The sequence below is a fragment of the Amborella trichopoda genome, chromosome 11 (genome assembly GCF_054954075.1).
Source record: "Amborella trichopoda isolate Santa Cruz 75 chromosome 11, AtrichopodaSantaCruz75HAP2 v2.0, whole genome shotgun sequence".
NCBI lineage: Eukaryota > Viridiplantae > Streptophyta > Magnoliopsida > Amborellales > Amborellaceae > Amborella > Amborella trichopoda.
Genome location: NC_142346.1, coordinates 31,106,705 through 31,128,026, shown reverse-complemented (window position 1 = coordinate 31,128,026; position 21,322 = coordinate 31,106,705).

Sequence of the window (21,322 nt, the reverse complement as noted above, 5' to 3'; positions counted from 1 at the left end):
GTTGTGACGTCTCGGTGAAGAACCTAAACGACGAAGCTTGTTACCGCCTGCAGGGGTCTCCCTCTATTGTGCGTTTAGCGGAGACGTCGATACCTATCGCCGCCCGTTAGAGGCTCTGACGACACCCATCGTCGTCTGTGAGCTTCCACCTCACGACCGGTGTCCATCGTCGTTCTCCCTGCGTCCCGTGCCTATCACCACGAGACCTAGGAGAAGCTATCGATGTGTGCCTCATCAAGAGCTGACGCCGTCCACAAGGGGTGCGCCGCCTCCTTGCATTGCCCACCGCGATGTCTATTGACATCTGGACTTCTCCTCTTTATCATCTCGTTCTTTCCTCTTCACCCCTTTCTCCTCTCACTTGACTGAGGGTAGACCTAGCTTATCACCAACGTGCCCATCTCAGTTTCGAGTAGTAATACCGTCGTGCTGGTCTTGAGAACCATGTCTGTCTTGCTACCACTTCGAGTCGGTAATTTCTGGTTGTGAAGCTAGTCTCACCCCCACATCAAGCTCTCTTCTCATTTCTATCTTTCACCAAACCTTTCACTTCATTGCTTTCTCATGTGAACGTGCATTAACCATAGAAATGTTGTGTAGAAAAAATAAGAGGATTACAGGTCAAGGGAGGCGATTCCGAACCAGCTCAAGCAACTTTTTCGTGATCTAAGAGGGAGCCCATGCGAGCCAGCTTGAGTAAGTCCTGAACCCACCTAAAATTCCTCTCTCATTGGTTGGTATACATGCCCTTGCCCTCAAGCAATGTTCTGAGAGAGCGATCTCAAATCCCAGGTTCACCAGAAACCTGAGACACATTCCGCCATATCACCTAGATCCAGAGGGTAAGATCAAGGCACCTAACAAGTATCTACTAACAAGTCCAACGACATAACTCAAATCTAGTGTTGTACATCTTACTGCATATACCAAGCTACCAATAGCTTGTGCATAGGGAACATTAGGCTTTTCTTGTCCTTCTACTAGATAATCCTTCCTAGACAACTTTACTATCTTTTCAACAGGAGTAGACAATGGCTTACAATTTTCCATTTGAAATCTTTTAAGAACAGAGTCAAGATATCTCTCTTGGCTCAAGCACAATGTTTTTTATTTTTTATCTCGAGTTGTTTTTATGCCTAGGACATAAGATGCTTCTCACATATCTTTCATCTCAAACCGAGAAGAAAGCCATGACTTGGTCTTATCAATCATTTACAAGTCATTTCCAGCTATTAGGATATCATCTATATATAATGAGAGTATTGTGAATTTACTCCCACTCTTCACGACATAAAAACAATTGTCCAATCTATTTATTTCATATCGCATCTGTAGGATGGCATCATGAAATGTTAAGTACCATTATCTTGAAGATTGTTTTAAACCATATAAAGACTTATTTAATTTGGATACTTTATTTTCTTGGCCTTTAATTATGAAGCCGTCAGCTTGCTTCATGTAGATGGTTTCCTTTAGTTCACCACTCAAGAATGCATTCTTTACATCCATTTGGTAATGTTCTAGATCATAATATGTAACGATTGCCAAAATTATATAAATGTTGCAACTGGGGAATAAGTGTCGACATGGTCGACTCCCTTTCTTCGGGTAAAACCCTTATTTAAATTTATCAAATGATCCATCATATTTAAATTCCTTTTAAGTACCCATTTAGAACCTGTAGGTTTTATATCTGATGGTAAATCACATAGATCCCAAACTTTATTTTTCTCAATAGAATCTAATTCTTCTCTCATGGCATTAAGCCATTCTTGAGATTCTTGTGACTTTATAACATCATTAAAGTCAAAAGGGTCATGGATTTCAACTAGGTCAATAAGGTTATCTATATCTTCATTCATATAGATATATAAATCATCAAGGTATAATGGAAGAGCTCTAGACCTTTTCTAACCACTTAACATTGAGTGTGTGGGTACTTCAACATTATCATGTTGATCGGCGCTATCCAAATCTATTGTAGGTATTGGTTATAAGTCATCTATGATATTAAGTGGATTATCATTATCCACTATAGGTAGGTTTTCTTTAATAAAATTTTCTAAGAACTCAGCATCTCTGCTTTCAATGAACTCCTTGTCTTTATGATAAAATCAATATCTTTTTTAACCTTCGGGGTATCCTATAAATTACAAATTAGAGTTTTGTTTTCTAACTTACTTCTATGTTGATGTGGAATTAGTACATGGGTAGTCAACCCCCACTTCTTTAAGTTTGATAAATCAGGTTTTCTACCTGTCTACAGTTCATAAGGGGTAGAATCTATTGTCTTAGTTGGAACCCTGTTAAGAGGCTTGTTGCTTCCCCAAAAGGTATTGGGTAGATTAGTATGAGTCATCATGGATCTAGTCACTTCTAAGAGGGTTCTATTACGCTTTTCACCTATTCAATTTTGTTGTAGCGTATAAGGCATAATGGTATGTCTTTTAATACCATATTATTGACAATAAGTATTGAAAGCTCCGGATGTGTATTTATCTCCCCTGTCTAAGAACTTTGATGTTATTGCCCAATTTGATTTATGGTGGATTAGATAAACATATCCAAATTTAGAAAAATCATCAATAAAAATGATGAAGTATGACATCCCTCTATAAGTTTTAATATTGAGGAGCCCACAAATATCTGAGTAGACCACATTCAATAACTCATCAGCTCTCTCCCCTTTATTGAATAATTTCTAGTCATTTTTCCTGATAAGAAGTGCTGACAGGTTGGAAATTCGACATTATTTAGACTTGAAATAAGACCTTTTTTTATTAAACTATTTATTTTGTCTTTTCCTATGTGGCCAAGCCTAAGATGCCAAGTATATGCATCGATAACCATTACACAATCAACATACCCAGAATAAGTTGAAATTGTATTATCAGCTTTCTCATTTACATGAAGAAAGAATAAGTTGTAGTCATCAACCAAGTGTCCCCAAGTATAAATTTATCCAAGCTTTCGATTGATACTTTCAATGGTCGGAAGCAGACTTCAAAATCCTTTGTAATGAGCATGGGGACAAATACAATATTTCGTCTCATACAAAGGAAAAAATATACATCAGTTAATACAAGGTCATTTGTCCCTCTTGCAAGTTCCTACACCTAATATATCAGAATAGATGTTGTTTCCCATGTAAATGCATTTCTCCCTAGCTTTTATTTGTTTGAAATCCTTGAAGATGCTTTTTGAACTTGTGATATGCCGATTAGCACCTGAGTCTACCTACCATCCTTTGATGTCTGGAACCACACAAACAACTTCACACCTCTTCATTTTGCGGGTTTTTATTATGTGGGTAGTGGTTCTTAAAGTTACCTGACTAACCACATAAGAAGCATTTTGGTGGTCCTAGCTTAGATTCTTGGTTGTAGGGCTTAGTTCCTCTGTTTTTTAACCAATTGTTCCTTTTATTAAATTTCAATTGAAATTTTTGATTGTTAGGCTTGGGTTGGCTAGATTTGGGAGATCCTTGAGCAAGCATGAGCTCACTTCTTTTGTCTTTGTTCATGTGCTCTTGCTTTAAGGCTAGTTGCATAAGTAGGCTCCCTAATGTAAGAGATTTTGCATTCAACCTAAGTACAATTGTTACCATCCTCCATTAAGGTGGAAGTCTATTTAAGATAGTTGAAACTTACATGAGCTCGGGGACTTCATTCCCAGTAATGGCTAAGTCCTTAGCCATAACGAATATCTTGTTTACATGTTCCACTACATTATTACCCTCCTTCATTTTAGATGAGTTATATTGCTCTAATGGAAATTGGAGGTATATTTCAAAGGTTGAGTCATATTTAGTTTTTATTGCCTCTAGCATTTTCTTTGATGTTTCATGATGCTCAAAAACCTTAATAAGGTCATCTTGCATAAAAGTTAACATAGAAGTTTTTACTATGAGATCATCCTCTAAAAAATTTTCTAACCTTTTATTTTCTTCTTCAGTTGGTTTATTACCAACTACTGGTGGATCATCTTTTAGTACATATATAATTATATCTTGGATTAGGAGATATTCCATCTTCCACTTCCACATCCCAAAATCGTTCAATTTTTCAACTTTAAAAAGTTCAGCTATTACAATTCTACTAGCCATTTGCAAAGTTTTCTGTGAGCAACCTAATACTAAGTTCTAAAGAAGCTACACAAAGCACCAAAAATTTAATATGCAGTCAATACTTGTACAAAAAGAGCTGCAATTATTTCATAAAACAATATCAGTTATTAAGTGATGCCTTTAAAAAAATTAATATAAGCAATCTCTTAATCTATAAGTAAGTACTACAATTATAATATAAAGTTCCCCTTATATTATTTATCAAGACTGCAAGAGCCCTTATAATAAAAGAGCAAATATCAAGTATTTGATTCACTTGAGAAGACAAATCAATTTCTATTATCACACCAAGGTTGTAGGTGCATTAATTGTATTCAAATATCAGCAAAATAAGTCTTTCATAATATTTTCTTAATAGAAATATCAACAAGATATAAGGCAATAAAATAGCAAAATATGTATTCAACCCCCTTCTTCTTTCCCTTATATATATATATATATATATATATATATATATATATATATATATATATATATATATATATATATATATATATATATATATATATATATATATATATATATATATATCATCAATAAAAAAAAAAAGAGCAAAATCGAATTCTTTAGGTCCTTTGTTATCTCATTAGGGACCACAGGACAGAGACAATGAAAAATAATGGACCCGCACTAAAATCAACACTTAGAAGTAGGAGATAAAGATTAACACAGATGTTATCTGTTTTTAATGAAGATATGCACAACAACTAGTAGGCAGCAGAGCTTCCTCTATTTTTGTGGATATTGTAGAGAGTTCCAATCCCAAACCCCTATTTTTGTGGATGTTGCAAAGAGTTCCAATCCCAAACCCCTATTTTTATGGATGTTATCATATAGTATCATATATCCCTATCACAACTTATCAGATAAAGGGCGTGCAGACATAAAAAATGGGAGAGAGGTGATTTGAAATTGCTTAATACAAACGGAGTGCATGCATACTTATCCTTTAATTAATTAACATTGTGAACCAAGATAAGATAGCAGCAGGTGATATTTTAAGCACTATTTTATACACAAAAAATAAATTGGGCATAGATTGTAACAAACAAATCACTTAAGCTCTATTGTTAAAAAAATTCAGAGTAAAAAAAATAGGGCAGATGGAACCTGGATGCTTTGATATCAATGATAGTAAAAATTGATAAAGCGTGGAAGAGACTAAACTCAAGATCAAAGAAGGGGTGTCGTGAGGCTGGTGATCGTAGAGCCCGAATTTTTTATCCCTTCACTTTTTAAAGAGAAAGAGTGCGCTTTTTCCTTATTGTCCACATCCTCTCTCTCGCTTCCCATTTATAGAGAGAAAAAGGGGTAACCGTTGTATTTCTCCAATGGGTCTCTGAGAATGCGAAGGGTTCCTGATCTCCAACAAGTGTCTCAAAAAACGAGGGGTTCCCTGATCTTAGGGATATCCAACGTTCATATAGACGTTGGACCATATGACTCCAATTTTCACATGGACATCAGACCATATAACCGTTGGATTTATATTGGATTCCCATGTTGTAGGCTAATACACGTAAGGCCTCCTAGTCATACGTATCAACACAGTCTCACCAGTCCAAGCTACATTTTGACAAAGTCAACTACGTTTTGGATGATATAACAAAAGTACATATGCAAATATAGCAATACCAAATTCATATCAAATAATTACGAAAAAAATTCATATCCGATAATTACGAGAAAGTATACAGTGAAATGAGGTTGCCAGGGGTGTGCCATTGACGGAGTGCAGAATCTAAAAATTTTCTGACTAGGAAGATTAATTTTGATCTTCTTATACCAAAAAACTTGACCTTATGGTATAAAATCTCAAGTAAATTTGTAGTGAATAATGTAATCTCAATTATGATTTTAATCACTACGATAATAGAATAATGTAGGCTGGCAATTAGCCACCCAGCCCATCCACAGTCTAATTGGCCTGGCTCTAAATAAAATAGTACTTGGAATTGAAATTGTGGCTCAAGGGCCAAGCTAGGGCTAATGATGGCCCAGTTCGATTTTTTCTTATATTTCCTTTTATTTTTTATCCATTTCCTTTTTGTCTCAGCTTGGCTCCAATGGGGCCTAGGCCGGCCCTATAGGGATAGGGGACGGGTAATGGCCAAGATGGTAGGCACAGGCCTAGCCCTTTGCCACCCTTACGAATAAGATGTTGAATTTTAGGAGTATTGACTTGATATGGATTTTGGACCTATTCGGATCTGGATATGGACCCAAAATTTGGATCCAAAATCTGGATCAGGATCCAAAAGTTAGGTCTGAATTGAAAGTCGGATCGGATCGGAGTGCAGGTGGATCTGATCCAAATCTAGATCTAGATCCAGATCCAACCCATTCTTTTAAATAGGAAATTTTATATATATATGAAAAATTTCCTGTATGCCCATATGCGTGCCACTACAGTAAACATCCAATGGCTCAGATTTAATTTGGGCCGATCTGACGGTCACGGTTGTCTGAGAGTATTTGAATTTTAAGTTTTTTTTTACAAATCGGAATAATCTAAAATTTGGAGCGTGTGAACATCTTAGTGAGGCGCACCTAATAAAAATAGAAAAAAAACATAATTTGTAAAAAATAAATTATCAAAATACCCCTGAAACTTTCGGGGGTATTTTGGTCAATTTATTTCATATAAAATATGTTTTCGATATTTTTCGTAGATTCCCCTATTTTTGATAAATACACGCTCTAAATTTCATATCATTCCGATTTGTATAAAAAAAATGAAAAATAAAACACTAACGGACATCCATGATCGTCAGATTGACCCATATTCGATCTGGGCCGTTCGACGTTTACTGTAGCGGTACACGAATAGATGTACCGTAGCATCTTCCATATATATATATATATATATATATATAGATAATTTTAAAGAATACTTATATTAGAGTAATCCGGATCTAGATTTAGATCCAACGTTTAGATATATTATTCGGATCAGGATTTAGATCCGAATATTCAAGATCCAGTTTGGACCTAGATCCGGCATATACTCTTCAAATCCAAATCCCAATCTAATCTGATCGAGCCCCGATCCGAACCGTTGTCACCCCCGGTGAATGTTACCATCCTCTTGAGCACGTGGCCACCCCAAAAGTTGGAGACGGATGACGCCACGTTCACTCGCCAATACGCAAAATCTTAGTCTTTTGTGCCATAATTAGGCGTTGCCGTCTATGAATCAATTGATACAGGGTTACGTGGCTGTTCGAATCCCACCACCGACCTAGGCCGGAACAAGAAAAAACAAAGAAACGGAAAATGGAATGGGACATGATAAGGGAAAAAGAGAAATTGTTCTTTAATTTTTGAGGAAATTTATTTAAAAAAAGTATATTTATTTTTTTAATAGTTTATTGTTTTATCCTTTTTCAAGTATTTCAACGTATGTTCGTGTGTATCTTCTATATAACAATTTATTGGCAAACCAAAATATCGTAATAAATCGATTTTGCTCTAAAAAGTCGAAGGCAAAAAGTGGGACAAAAATATGGATAGACAAAAATTAGTTAGTTAGAGAATTGTGAATATCTCTAATTTGGAAAAAAAAAAATTGAAAAAATCGAATATGTAAAGATAACACAATATAAAATTGACCATTGAACTATAAATGTTATGTCCTTACCTAGTATCATTAGAATCATAATTAACGAAATTTTGTCTAAACTTTCAATAAAATACAACAACAATGCTTACTCTATTGTCATGTCACAAACATATCATAGGCTTATTGGGAGCATACAATGCAAAAACAACAATAACACTAAACATAAGAACTAGGATAACAAACAACAAGAGCCGAACCCAAGGTATTGGATTATCGTGGGAAAAAAAACTTTAGTTGCAATTAACTAAAACATAAAAACACATAAATGCAAAATAGTGTTCTATCCAACCTATTATGTTGTATACATTAATGAAATTAAAAATACAAATACAAATATAAAGTTAATTAAACCTCTGCATGTATAAAGAAAGTAAAAGCAAATCCTATTCGAAGGTCACCCTGAATTCCTAGTTGCGTAATTCTTTAGTTGTCATTGAATTTTTCTTTTGCTTTTTATAATGATGCTCTATGTTAAGAGAAAAGTATATTTTTCATTTGATTACTCTTCCTCTAACTCTAAATATTATTTTAAAATATATGGCTATTTTGCTAGATTATTTTTTAGAGAGAATATTATACTTTTTTTAAGGGAACATATTGGTGTTTATGAAAATTTTTGTTAAATCAAGATTCTTAATTTATTTTCACTCTTAAATATGCTTATCTCTAAACTAAAATATTAAGATATTAAATCAATAAAGAGATAAATAGTTATGATCCTATAGGACCCTCCACCACCCATGTGTGTAGGACCCTAAAGGATCACCATTAAATTTGACATGAATTCCTAAAAAAGTTATCACATGGGTGTCAGACTTGACTTTTTTAGAGATCCGTACCAAATTTAATGGTTACACATATGGGTGGGAGAGAGTCTTATAGAATTATTTCTCTTTTTTTAATATCTTTTAAAAAACTCAGAGTTTTTAATTGACGATCATTTGAAAAAATCATGTTTAAATGGAGACTTTCTAACTATAGTTTTGAATATTAGTGGATCAAATAGAAGTCCTCAATATGGCTCAGAACCTCGAAGAATTGTCCATATCTCCCTTTTTTTTTCCTTTTATTATCACCGGTATCGAGAAGATCATCGATCCATATCGAATATGTCTGGGGAAATAATCAATCGGGATCGATTGAATCGATAGTGTTTCTTGACCATTAGGGGGCTATTCCCAATTTTAAAAGCATTTCATTTGAAAAATGTTGTTGCCTATAGTTGGATTTGTGGGTGGAAGCCCATTAATTAACAAGAAAAATCAATAATCAAAGCCTCTAAACATGGGGATTTGTGGGTGGAGGCCCATTAATAACATGAAAAATTAATAATCAAATCCTCTAAACATGGGGGAGCAACAACTCCTTGGATCAAAAGAGGTCTCTCCACCATCTTTGGAATTATGATATTCGCCATCTCACAAACCCCAACTAGTCAGTATTAAAAAAATTTAAAATTTTCTAACTATAATAAAACTTGATTACTATTATTATTATTCCTAATACTAAATTAGAAAATGACTTCACACTAATCATGCGTGAATGGAATGCAGGCCTTGTTCCACCAATAGCAACCTTCCATGTTTTATATAACGACGTGGCTCGTTTCAAGGCTGGCAGTCAAAAGTAGACGTGTGGTTAAGTCCTCTTAATTAATTAAGCCATAATCGACTATGTAATGTAATTAAGTTACTTCGATGGCCAGGCTTTTGTTGTGGCACGCGAATACGTGGCGCCTCGACTATCACACGTGGAAGGTTTCCTATTGCCCGATGGGGCACTCTCTCCTGCGTCACGCTGACGCGCCGTAAACGACAAAAAGCCGTGCGGCCCTAGCCTCGTCTGCTTCACCAGCTTCAGTTGGGAAGAGCCGAGAGTAATTAGGTCATGTTTTTCCAAAGAATTATTTTTGGGGAAATTTAGAAATAACCCTTGTTTTGTTTTTTATATGAAAAGGTCTATAAAAGGGCCGTTTGTCTTTCGTACAAAGTTACAAGTTATTATTAACGAGTCGGAAAAATCGAATCCGAACGGTTAATCGGACAAATGGGGCTAGAAGCGGTTCAATCGCCATAGATAAATTGGCTAGTTCAATCAACCTAACCAGATAAGTCTTGGATGGTAAAAAAAAAATATAAAATAAAAAAATAAAAAAATAAAAAAATTTAATAAAATATAAAAAATATATTTAGAACATGATTAATTAAAACACATCAATTAAAAATTAATGAAAAATGGATTTTAAAGACTAGATTTGTGCCTAGGAGTATTTTTGAATTTTTTTAACAAAGATGGGAAAATATAAAAATAAATATTAGTAGCTAACTTTTCTTTCAATATTTGCCAAAATGATGAAAAACATTAAAAAAAATGCATTACAAATAAAATCCCTTATTTTTTTATCTTTATATAATTGTCTGATTTTTTTGTAAATACCTGGCCGATTCACCAAAACCGGTAGAAACTGGAACAGGCTAGTTCCGATCTAACCGGGTCTACCCGATGGTTAGAATTTGAACGGCCCGATTTTCCTACACTACTCCTAGCAATTCGAAGTTAAATTAGATAGTTGTAGGTATGTCACGAAGTATGTAAAATTTTTCTTTTCGAAATTTTGAGTCCGGTCAATGACACTTACAACCATCGGATTTGAAATTTAATGGTACAAGAGCGATTGTGACCACCATGTACTAAAATAAAATAGTCTGATTGTATATTTTCCCTTTTTTATATTTCAAAATAGTCTATTGTACATCATATTTTACAGTCCATTTTCTTTTTGAAAAGTGTTTTTTAGTTTAAGTATCGATACTATATTCCCTTAGGAGCATAATTTATATTTACTGCCTCAATTAGGCCTCAATTAGAAGATCTACTTTGGAAGATTTTTCAAACTGAAATTTTGGGAGCCACCTAAGATCATTAGTGTTGGTGGTGGTATAAGACCAATGGGTTAGAAATGTAATCTTTTCAAAAAATTCCATTGTATAAAAACTCAAGAGTTTAAATGGATGAATATCTCAATACAAAACCATAATACATATAATCCAGCCTACAAACATGGTTTATACACATTTGAATAATAAAATTCAACCCTAATAGGTCTTACAAATCCCTTACTCAAAATTTAATTAAACTGAATACAATATTCAAATATTCACATTGTACATCTCTACAACATATTGCATGACTTGCAGTCGCAATTCCTCATTATATCAAAATTATAAAAAAATAATTTCATCTTCATTCTTCATCCTCATCATATATCATAATATCTCATACACATCATACACTTGATCATAATAATTCAATAAGATTTCAATTCGCATAAACAATAATGCATAGCATTAAAGCTCATACCGCAAAATTAAAAAACAATCTCAATATTCACACAACGTACTCAATTTAACCAATCATGAATCCATTTAATAATTGTAAATACATCAAATTAACATGAAAACACACATGGAGAAACCATGGTTCGAACCCCTTGTGCCCAGGCCACGAAAGAGCCTTTTGAGGACTTAATTCTGTCCCATTGTCTAAGGCACGGGTGATAATAATAACTCAAGAAGATCAATCCAATAGGAAGCAAATGATCACATTTATTCACTTAATAGAGATCAAATCATGAGAGAGACATGTATCAAAATAACCCTTCAAAGTTTGAGAGAGATACTACACAAAATAAAGAAGTTAGGGTGAAACTACACCATGTGGTTCATAAGGGACCACACGAACTTTTCAACATTAAAAAGGGAACTCAATGGACTAATTCGCATAAACAATAATGCATAGCATTAAAGCTCATACCGCAAAATTAAAAAACAATCTCAATATTCACACAACGTACTCAATTTAACCAATCATGAATCCATTTAATAATTGTCAATACATCAAATTAATATGAAAACACGCATGGGGAAACCATGGTTCGAATCCTTTGTGCCCGGGCCACGAAAGAGCCTTTTGAGGACTTGATTTTGTCCTATTGTCTAAGGCACGGGTGACAATAATAACTCAAGAAGATCAATCCCATAGGAAGCAAATGATCACATTTATTTCACTTAATGGAGATCAAATCATGAGAGAGACATGTATCAAAATAACCCTTCAAAGTTTGAGAGAGATACTACACAAAATAAGGAAGTTAGGGTGAAACTACACCATGTGGTTCATAAGTGACACACCCCAAGAATTTATAATACTGTTATTCCTGAGATGTGACAGACAAAACATATATACATCTATTGATAAGACAAATTTACAGCGGCGAGGTCTTACAAAGTAACAAAAGAAAGCTAGCACAACCACAATATCTTCCAAGGTTGATCTTGACTAGCACTCAAAATGAATCCGCAGTTATCCTGAAAAAATGTTTACCATAGTTTGATGAGTTTGGCTACTCAGTAAGTGATCATCATAATCCTAAAAATAATCATGATTGAAAGATATCAATATTTTCCAAAATGAGATCTATTAACAGAAATGCATCAACAGTTTCACTTTCAATAAATGCGTAATTAAGTATAATCTGAGTAATTGAAATGCTTATAACACTTTTAACGGTAGTGCATAATTCAAAGGATTTCACAAAATACCCTACTGTCGTCCCAAGTAGGTCACCTATATACCCCATCAGCGTTCTGATGGGTCCACTTAATCCCTATCGGTGTCCCAGATAGGTCCACTTAATCCCTGCAGGTCCACTTATACCTCACCGGCGTACCGGATGAGTCCACTTAATCCCTACCGGCGTCCCAGATAGGTCCACTTATACCTCACCGACGAACCGGATGAGTCCACTTGCATACTTAAATTATTTCTAAATCTCTTTAACATTCGAAAGCAGCAATATCATGTACTCAACATATCACTGAAATCATTAATATGAATTTCACTTAAACCATTAATAACAGTCACTCTCTATAACATTTCAAAAATAACCAATCAAATATTTTGAGCTCAAATTTAGAAAGGTAGCAGTTTGTAAAGGCATTCTAGCATAATTGCCAATTTAATATGTATAGAAAAACTCTTATAGAAATTCAAGAATACGGAATTATCACAATTTATGGGATATCAATCCACAATAAACATTTCACAACAATACTATAATCAATTGCAAAAATGCCAATTTTTAAATAATAAGGCAGCCATTTGCACATGAATTTTACAATGTCTAAATATTCAAAACAGTAGAAAGAAATATCACAATTTTACTAAAAGCAGAAATATCACATTTATTTCTAACAATAGACAAGAAAAATAAATAAATTTATTTTTTTAATTTACAGCATTCAAAATTTCTAACATAGATAAAATATCACAATTTGTATTAAAAAGATTATTTTTCAAGATAATGAGGTCACGTGCGCATAAAATTTATCGCTCCTAAAATTCATGATAATAAGCAGAAATAATTATTTCATTTTATTTTTAAAAAGAATGGATTATTTTTCGAGACAATGAGGTCACTTACGCACAAAACTTATAAAATAAATATCCTAGACGGAAATATCACTATTTATTAAAAACAGACTATTTTTCAGGAAGACGATGTCACTTACCCACAAATATTTGAGAGGGAGCTTCCGATAAAAAATTCGGTTTGAGAGAGGAGTTCACTGTGTTTCGACCAGAGAGAGAGAGAGATCTCAAAATTTTCTAGGGTGGGAGTGCTCACCTGCCCTATTTAAATTCTTATAACGTATTATTATATTATTTTATTAGGCTCTACCTCATACCTGAGGTGTCGCGTTAAGAGTCTGTTTTTAACATATGAAAACCGTCCACTAAAGGACGTGGCAATCAGCAAGCAAAAGTTTAAACCAAGTAAAAAATTTTGAAAATAGTGATGGTCCCCAAGGACTATCATACTCAAACAGACCATTACCTATTTAAAAGTATCTTTTCTCTTTTTTTTTTCTCTTTTTTTTTTTTTTTTTTGAAATTTTAGGATTGTTACATTCTTCCCCCCTTAAAGAAATTTAGTCCTCTAAATTTGTGTACCTGATTACTGAAAAAGATAGGGGTATTTTTCTCTGATTTCGTCTTCTCGTTCCAAAGTCGACTCATCTCTTGAATGGTATTGTCATAATACACAGACCAAAGGAATCTCTCTGTTACGCAACACTTGCACCCTTCTATCCAGTATCAAAATTGGCTGCTCAATGAAGGATAGGTCCTTCCTGATAGGTAAAGGTTCATATTTTAAGATATGGGATGGGTCGGGTTGATATTTTCGTAGTGAAGATACATGAAAGACTTTATGGACGTTTGCCAATTCGGGTGGTAAGGCAAGTCTATAAGCGACACCTCCGATTCTTTTCAGGATTTCAAATGGTCCGATGTAACGTGGGCTCAACTTTCCTTTCTTGCCGAATCTCATAATGTCCTTTATTGGTGAGATTTTGAAGAAAACTCGATCACCTTCCTCAAATTCAAGATCTCTCCTTCGGTTATCGGCATAACTCTTTTGCCGACACTGAGCTGTCCTGAGCCTTTCACGAATTAATGCTATTTTATCTGTGGTTATCTGGACAATTTCTGGCCCCAAAAGCTTTCTTTCACCAACCTCGTCCCAACATATGGGTGACCTGCATTTTCTTCCATACAGGGCTTCATATGGTGCCATCTGAATACTGACTTGGAAGCTATTATTATAAGCAAACTCAATCAGGGGTAAATGGTCATCCCAGCTTCCTGTAAGGTCAATAACACAAGCCCTCAACATATCTTCCAAGGTTTGGATGGTCCTCTCCGGTTGTCCATCAGTTTGGGGGTGAAAGGCAGTACTAAAGGTGAGTCTCGTCCCCATGGCTGACTGTAGTCTAGCCCAAAATTTAGAAGTAAACCGAGTATCCCTGTCCGATACAATACTGACAGGAACTCCATGCAACCGCACTATTTCCTTAATGTACAACTGAGCCAGTCGATCCAAAGTGTACGTCATGCAAATCGGTAGAAAGTGGGCAGCTTTGGTCAACCGGTCCACAATGACCCAAATGCTATCATGTCTTGAATTTGTTCTAGGCAAGCCAGAGACAAAATCCATAGAGATGTGCTCCCACTTCCATTCTGGCACGGGTAAAGGCTGCAACAACCCAGCGGGCCTTTGATGTTCAGCTTTTACTTGTTGGCATGTTAGGCATTTAGAAACAAATAGTGCTACCTCTTTTTTCATATTATTCCACCAAAAGGTTTTCTTCAGGTCCTGATACATTTTAATACATCCGGGATGTATCGTATAACGAGAATGATATGCTTCTTCTAAGATAGCTTTCTTTACACTCTCATCATTCGGGACACAAACCCGACCTTTGAATCTTAGCAAATCCTCACTACATATAGAGAATTCATCTCTCTTTCCTTGCTTCACCTCTTCTATAATTGTTATAAGCGGAGGGTCTTTCTTTTGTGCCAATCGAATCTGTTGGATTAATTGGGGTTCTGCCTTAATGTTGGCAATCATACTTACCACACAATTAATAGACAGAGTTGGATGCCAATCCACTATTTCCTCTAACAATCGCATTTCTTGGATCATTAGATGAGCTAAGACTCCCATAGATTTTCTACTTAGAGCGTCGGCCACAACGTTAGCTTTTCCTGAACGATAATGGATTGTACAATCATAATCTTTTAAGAAATCCATCCATCTTATCTGCCGCATATTTAAATCCTTCTGAGAGAAAAGGTATTTCAAACTCTTATGATCCGTGTATATTACGAATTGCTCACCATATAAATAATGCCTCCATATTTTCAAAGCGAATACTATTGCAGCCAGCTCCAAATCATGAATTGGATATTTTTTCTCATATTCTTTCAATTGTCTGGATGCATATGTCACCACTTTCCCATATTGCATTAATACACAGCCCAAACCTTTATGTGAAGCATCACTATAAATCACAAATCCCCCACTCCCCTCAGTAATAGTTAAAATAGGTGCTGAAGTTAATCGAACTTTTAGTTCTTGAAAACTCTCCTCACATTCACTTGTCCACTCAAATTTGACATTTTTCTGTGTCAATCGAGTCAATGGGGTTGCGATTCGAGGAAATCCTTCTACAAATTTTTTGTAATATCCTGCCAATCCCAAAAAGCTTCGAACTTCAGTCACATTATTTGGTTGTTTCCAATTAACAACGGCTTCAACCTTTGAAGGATCAACTGATAGGCCTTCTTTTGATATAACATGTCCTAAAAATGTCACTTGTTCAAGCCAAAATTCACACTTACTAAGTTTGGCATACAATTTCTTTTCTCTTAATATTTGCAATACCATTCTTACATGCTGCTCATGTCCCTTCTGATTCTTGGAATAAATTAAAATATCATCAATGAATACCACAATAAATTTATCCGAAAAGGGCCTAAAGATTCGATTCATCAAATCCATAAATGCAGCCGGTGAATTGGTTAATCCAAAAGGCATGACTAAAAATTCATAATGGCCATACCTTGTTCTGAAAGCTGTCTTGGGAACATCTTTACTTTTAATCTTAAGCTGATGGTATCCAGATCTAAGATCAATTTTTGAAAACACTTGTGATCCTTGTAGTTGATCAAATAAATCATCAATTCTAGGGAATGGATACTTATTTTTCACTGTCACTTGGTTCAACTGTCTATAATCAATACACAATCTCATAGTCCCATCTCTCTTTTTGACAAACAGTACTGGAGCACCCCAAGGTGACACACTGGGCCTGATAAAACCTTTATCTAATAATTCTTCTAATTGTTGTTTCAGTTCCTTAAGTTCTGCAGGAGCCATTCTGTAAGGTGCCTTAGAAATTTGTGTTACGCCTGGCAATAATTCAATGGAGAATTCAATTTCCCTGTCAGGCGGTAATCCTGGCAATTCTTCTGGAAAAACGTCGAGAAATTCTCGGATAACCGGAGTGGTATCCAAATTTATTTCTTCCTTCCTATCTTCTTTGATATAGGCAAGAAAGCCTTGACACCCTTTTCGAAGGAGGCGATTAGCTCGAATACTAGAGATTAAATATGATGGGGAGTCTTCTTTGACACCATTGAAGTAAAATACTGGTTGATTCGGAATACTAAAGGTAACAATTTTCTTATAACAATCAATACTTGCATGGTATGCAGAAAGCCAATCCATGCCTAAGATTACATCAAAATCTTGAATTTCGAGGAGTATTAAATTAACCAATAGTTCCTTTTCTTCTATCTTTATTATACATGATTTGTACATTATATTGGTGTTAATTGAATCTCCCATCGGTGTGGCTAGCTCTAGAATGTATTCTAATTGTTCTGGTTCTACCTTTAAGTGGCATGCAAAGTGTTGTGACACAAATGAATGAGTAGATCTAGGATCAATCAAAACATGAGCTACTTTTTGGAAGATAGTAAGCGTTCCTTGGATCACTGATTTTGAGGCCTGAGCGTCTTGCTCGGTAATCGTAAATACTCTTCCCTTCATCTGAGGCTTTGGAGTTATCTCTCCCTGCTTTGGAAGCTGTTGTGTCTGTAAGCTAAGACATTGTCTAATCTGGTGTCCCAATTTTCCACTTTTAAAACAGGCTCCGGTATTCCAATAACAAGGGCTTGATCCATGATTTTTCCCACATTTTCTACATGGTTCTATTGGGTTTTGAAATGGCGATGGCCTTGGTTTCTTGTTTGGCCTTTCAAACTGTTGTCGATTAGATGATGTAAGTCTAACATGACTGTTCTGATTTTTCGTCTTTTGGTAATCTTCAAAATCTTTTTCGACAATTTGGGCACGATCCACTATTTCAGCATAAGTTCTTAATTTCAAGACTGATATTCTGCTTCTAATAGTTGGCCTGAGACCCCTTTCAAATTTTTTCACCTTTCTTGCCTCATTGTTAATCATATGTGGTGCAAACCTGGCCAATTCAGTAAACTTGGCCTCGTACTGTGCTACTGTCCTATTTCCTTGGATTAATTCTAGAAATTCCATTTCTTTTTGGTCTCGAATAAAATCTGCGAAATAATTTTCATTAAATGCCTCTAGAAATACTTCCCAAGTCAAGTTTTTATTTTCTTTGACCAATACTCCTTTTGCCATTCGCCACCAGTGTTGTGCCTCACCTTTTAACATAAAAACTGCCAAGGCCATCTTCCTGTCATCAGGACATTCCATAACCTCGAATATTTTTTCCAATTGCATAATCTATCCCTCGGCTTCCAGTGGGTTTACAACACCCTTAAAAGAAGGTTGGTTTAATTTCTTAAATTGTTCGATATTACTCCCACCATTTCCTGTAACTGACTGCCTGGGTGGATTGTTGTTTTCCATCTGATGTTGTATTAGAGTAACCATATTTTTCAAGGCTTTGTGAATTCCTTCCATATTAGCCTCAGCTATTCTGGATCTTGACTTTGTCCCGGTCTGTACACACAATAAATGTGATTTTAAGTACATTCTTTTTAAATTTCCATTCTTAAGAATCTTAAACCTATTGCTCTGATACCATAATTTGACACACCCCAAGAATTTACAATGCTGTTATTCCTGAGATGTGACAGACGAAACATATATACATCTATTGATAGGACAAATTTACAGTGGCGAGGTCTTACAAAGTAATAAAAGAAAGCTAGCACAACAACAATATCTTCCAAGGTTGATCTTGACTAGCACTCAAAATGAATCCGCAGTTATTCTAAAAAAATGTTTACCATAGTTTGATGAGTTTGGCTACTCAGTAAGTGATCATCATAATCCTAAAAATAATCATGATTGAAAGATATCAATATTTCCAAAATGAGATCTATTAACAGAAATGCATCAACAGTTTCACTTTCAATAAATGTGTAATTAAGTATAATCTGAGTAATTGAAATGCTTATAACACTTTTAACGGTAGTGCATAATTCAAAGGATTTCACAAAATACCCTACTGGCGTCCCAAGTAGGTCACCTATATACCCCATCAGCGTTCTGATGGGTCCACTTAATCCCTATCGGTGTCCCAGATAGGTCCACTTAATCCCTGCAGGTCCACTTATACCTCACCGGCGTACCGGATGAGTCCACTTAATCCCTACCGGCGTCCCAGATAGGTCCACTTATACCTCACCGACGAACCGGATGAGTCCACTTGCATACTTAAATTATTTCTAAATCTCTTTAACATTCGAAAGCAGCAATATCATGTACTCAACATATCACTGAAATCATTAATATGAATTTCACTTAAACCATTAATAACAGTCACTCTCTATAACATTTCAAAAATAACCAATCAAATATTTTTAGCTCAAATTTAGAAAGGTAGCAGTTTGTAAAGGCATTCTAGCATAATTGCCAATTTAATATGTATAGAAAAACTCTTATAGAAATTCAAGAATACGGAATTATCACAATTTATGGGATATCAATCCACAATAAACATTTCACAACAATACTATAATCAATTGCAAAAATGTCAATTTTTAAGTAATAAGGCAGTCATTTGCACATGAATTTTACAATGTCTAAATATTCAAAACAGTAGAAAGAAATATCACAATTTTACTAAAAGCAGAAATATCACATTTATTTCTAACAATAGACAAGAAAAATAAATAAATTTATTTTTTTAATTTACAGCATTCAAAATTTCTAACATAGATAAAATATCACAATTTGTATTAAAAAGATTATTTTTCAAGATAATGAGGTCACGTGCGCATAAAATTTGTCGCGCCTAAAATTCATGATAATAAGCAGAAATAATTATTTCATTTTATTTTAAAAAAAAATGAATTATTTTTCGAGACAATGAGGTCACTTACACACAAAACTTATAAAATAAATATCCTAGACTGAAATATCACTATTTATTAAAAACAGACTATTTTTCAGGAAGACGATGTCACTTACCCACAAATATTTGAGAGGGAGCTTCCGATAAAAAATTCGGTTCGAGAGAGGAGTTCACTGTGTTTCGACCAGAGAGAGAGAGAGATCTCAAAATTTTCTAGGGTGGGAGTGCTCACCTCCCCTATTTAAATTCTTATAACGTATTATTATATTATTTTATTAAGCACTACCTCATACCTGAGGTGTCGCGTTAAGAGTCTGTTTTTAACATATGAAAACCACGTCCACTAAAGGACGTGGCAAGCAGCAAGCAAAAGTTTAAACCAAGTAAACAATTTTGAAAATAGTGATGGTCCCTAAGGACCATTATACTCAAACAGACCATCATCTATTTAAATGTATCTTTTCTCCTTTTTTTTTCTCTTTTTTTTTCTATTTTTTTTTTTTTTTTTTGAAATTTTAGGATTGTTACAATAAGGGACCACACAAACTTTTTAACATTAAAAAGGGAACTCAATGGATTATTTCTTATGTTCAAATATGATGAAATAAACCTCTCATCAGTAGTATATTCACAGTAAAAATCCCAGAGAAATAAGATCAATAAATCAAGTTGAAACTGCTCAAGATCATGGAGTAAGCAAGCTAGTCTACTTATACTATGTGTATGGACTACACTATTGCTTTGGGACTCTTCAAATATCAATTTTTCATGACAAAAAATGAAGACAGCTACTGTAAATTAAAAATTACAGCAAGCTTTGATAATAGAAATGAGGTAAGAATTAAAAATATGAGAAGAAAAATCAATACCTTAATGAAGCAATAGTATGGGCTTGATCATATAAATGATGGACTACTCCATAGAAGGGTTTCAAATGAAAGCTCAAGGAAGAAGATAGTCTCATGGGTGATCACATTTTTGTCAAGGGCTCTCTCTTTTTTTAAGTGAATACTCAAGTTAGGGTTATAATTGATCCCATAAGTTACTTTTATACTTTGATCATAAAGATGGATTTGATCTTGATCCTTGATGCCTTAGATCAATGGCACATGAGAGGCTTTTATCCAAGCCACTCATCTATATCTTATCACCAAGATCAATGGATGAGATTTTGACACCTTTCACTCCTTAAAACCTAGGTTTATAGTCATTTTACCTTGAAACCCTTAGCTCCATGTTTTATTTCCCATTAAGTCCAAATTCATATTTACACTTATGCCCATGGTTTTTGAATAATTTGTGAGAGTCAATAAAATACAGACATGGACATAAAGGTAATATGAGACATCCATACATGTGAATAAAATATCTTATGACACTACCAATAGGATTTTAACAACACTAAAGTTTCATATGGGTCAAGCCCATAAGGTGGTGCCACATAAGATATATTCACATGCTACAAAATCATACGTGGATAATAATATGAATTAAATTAATTCCCAAAATTTCATGCTTTCACACATGCCAAAAATGACACATATGAGCAAAAAAAAAAACATGTGGCTTAAAACAAACTTAAGTCACAACAATAAATAGCACTTTAAATAACAAGATAACATGTTATAACATAATACCAACAAAATAATTAATGACAAATAGGTCTCCACATAGATATGATGTCAACATGATGTCATCCACACGTGGGGAGGTGGGGCTGCCATGTGGAATCCCTATGGCCACTTGGGATCCATGTGGCATACCCATAGAATGTCCTTGTTTGGTATTTATGTTAAACAAATTTGAAAATCATTATTA